Source organism: Monopterus albus, unplaced genomic scaffold (genome assembly GCF_001952655.1).
Source record: "Monopterus albus unplaced genomic scaffold, M_albus_1.0 scaffold387.1, whole genome shotgun sequence".
Lineage (NCBI taxonomy): Eukaryota > Metazoa > Chordata > Actinopteri > Synbranchiformes > Synbranchidae > Monopterus > Monopterus albus.
The window spans coordinates 257,503-260,207 of NW_018128267.1; the positions used below are offsets into that span (position 1 = coordinate 257,503).

At 39.7% G+C, this 2,705-nt stretch overlaps 1 protein-coding gene across 9 annotated transcripts in view; it reads left to right on the forward strand.

Moving 5' to 3' along the window:
- Nucleotides 1-2,705, forward strand: part of lrfn2b (leucine rich repeat and fibronectin type III domain containing 2b) — a 224,279-nt gene that overhangs the window by 83,691 nt on the left and 137,883 nt on the right. For 6 of the 9 annotated variants that reach the window (XM_020585930.1, XM_020585936.1, XM_020585931.1 and 3 more), the window contains exon 2: nucleotides 1,640-1,732. The exons of the other annotated variants lie outside the window; for them this stretch is intronic. The gene's annotated coding sequence lies outside the window, so the exon portion shown is untranslated. The remainder of the gene's footprint in view (nucleotides 1-1,639; nucleotides 1,733-2,705) is intronic. 9 annotated transcript variants of the gene reach the window in all.

Sequence of the window (2,705 nt, forward strand, 5' to 3'; positions counted from 1 at the left end):
ATGTTATATGTACAAGCTAATATACTGGCACGGAAATTTGGTGCATGCTCGGTGGGAGTAAAACTGGCTTTGTTTAAAGCGTATTGTACTTCCTTGTACACTGCTCATCTGTGGTGTAATTATAAAAAGGGCAGTCTTCGGAAACTGTCAGTAGCTTACAATGACGCCCTAAGGATATTATTGAGAAAGCCTAGATGGACGAGTGCAAGTGAATTGTTCGTGTCATCTCGAGTTAGTACATTTTCTGCTGTTTTAAGAAACCTGATGTTTAAATTTATTTGTTGCTTGAATGGTTCAAAAAATCATATCATTTTATTGTTGACTGATGTTGCACACAGTGACATGCGTTTTACTTCGGTTCTCTGGAAACACTGGTATGCCTGCCTTTTCAGGGGCAGTAGTTTTATGGGTGTTCTTTTTGTTCTCGTTTTTATGTATTTTCAGTCTTTATTGTTTCGTTTTAAACTGTTCTTTTATTGCTTTTATTTGTCTCTGAACCTGGACCTTGAGTCTGTAATAAAGTGTCATTCATTCATTCATTACTGATTTACTTGTATATTACTGATTTATATTGCTGATTACTGATTTATTTCTGTTACTATTGATTTAATCCGAAATGCTATTTACTATCGTCTATTTACAAATGATAGTAAATAGGATGAGATTGTTTTCATCCATAGTAAAATAGATGACTTTTCATGATGACTCCAATGATACTACAAGTTCTATAGCCAATTTTTAATGCCTAGTTACTTTTCACCTACCCTGTATATTACATACATTTCAACAAAACAATTTGATCAATCTCTGCACTGAAAATATAAATATTAGTAACAAGTCATTTACATTGCCTTGTCTTGTCTTTAAAACTCACCTGACTTCTTCATGATCTGTTAAAGGACAATACACAGTATACAGGATTGTAGTAACTGTAGTAAGTTTTCATTACACTGCTGTGGAGACACTGGTGTGGTCGCGAGATGAAAATGAGGTCCAGCAGTGTGTTCTTCTCTGTGGTTACTGCGGTGATGAATTGTGCATATCGCCTAGAGGTGAACAGCTCCAGTATTGGCTTGCTAGCATTAGACAGAAGATTTTCATTGAAATCACCACAGACAATGATGGGGTGAAAATCCATGATTTTAAGTCTGTCCAGTAGACTTCCCAGGTTTGACAGGAATGATGGCAAGCTGTAGTCCAGAGGTCTGTATACAACTGCAATGAGTGCACTTGCTGGGGCTTCAACCTTCAAAGCTATAAACTCAAGGTCAGTTACATTATGTATGTATTGTTTTTTGTACACATAAATGTGGTCTCTTACATAAACAGCAACTCCACTACCACCTCTATTGGCCACTTGTGGAAAATTTGAATAGGACAGATGTCGGTTGTGTTTTATCAGCTTGTAACCTACCAACTGCAGATTTTCACTGACAAAGGAGCCTTGTAGGTGAGTTTCTCTGAAACACAAAACATCTGCCAGACACAATTCATGATGACTCTTGATGTCACTGACATGAGACGGCAGTCCTTCTGTGTTATGGTGAATGATGGTCAGAGTGTCAGGTCTACTCAGTGTTTGTCTGATCTGAAGAAGTGGCATCATGTCATTCATGTTGGCTTGTCTCATGGTCTCCAGGGCTGATGTGATTGCTGGGCTTGAATAAAACCGTGTCTCATCCATGTCCAGTCGGTGCAGTCCACTGAGGGATGTCACTCTGCTGGAAGCCACGTAAGCCATGCCAGGTTCAAAAATGTGCTTCAGTGAGATTACAACTGATGTTGTTGTCATTCCCTGAACCTTATGTATTGTACAAGCAAAGGCCAGCTTGATGGGGAACTGTCTGTATACCACTCCTCTCTGTTTCAGGTTTTCCTCTGCTCTCTCTATGTATACTAGATTGCCAGGTGCACCTGGTGCTCTGTGATGACTGTTCATTCCAGCTGTTTCATTGTCCATCTTGAGTCCAAGCTTAGTGACATGTGTCGTGGCTAGAGTGTGATACCGACTAAATTAATTCAGACAAACCATTACAATTTAAAGGATCATTTATTCAGAATAATTGTAATATTAGAGTAGTATTTAAACACATAATCTTGTAGTTAGGGAACAGAGATCAGAGAACAGAGACTCTCCTCTTGCAATGGAATAGATAAAGCATAAGAGAATTGTCAGAGCACCAGTCAGTCAGGTCAGTCATTTGTTGTCAGTCGGTTCCCCTGTCAGCCCCAGACAGTCGTCGTCTCCCCCCGGCCCTCCGAGGCCGGGCTTGTGGTACACTGTTCACGGTAGCATGGTCATCCTCTCTCTTTCAGGCTCACTCTTTTATCAGCAGCTTCCCTTAGGCTGTTGCGTCAATTTCTGAACCTAGATTCCTGTCTCCAGTTTCGGGAGACAACACCCTGAGATGTACTTCAAAAACAGGAAACATCTTGGCCAACTTATATAACCTTATTGTTCAGCTCACATGAACTTAATGAACCCATAAACACTTAGCTCACCCTTACACAACTAGTACAAATACTATCTATATATGAACTACATACTGTTCTATTACATATTCCCTCTGGAACCTTGTTTATTTTTATCCACTACAGTCCCCCCTCCCATAGTTTTTAGACTATGGGACTTCGGAGCTCAAAATATGGAAAATCAAAAAATGACCATGTTTGCCTGAGACTTTAACGCCTCTAAACTCTAACAG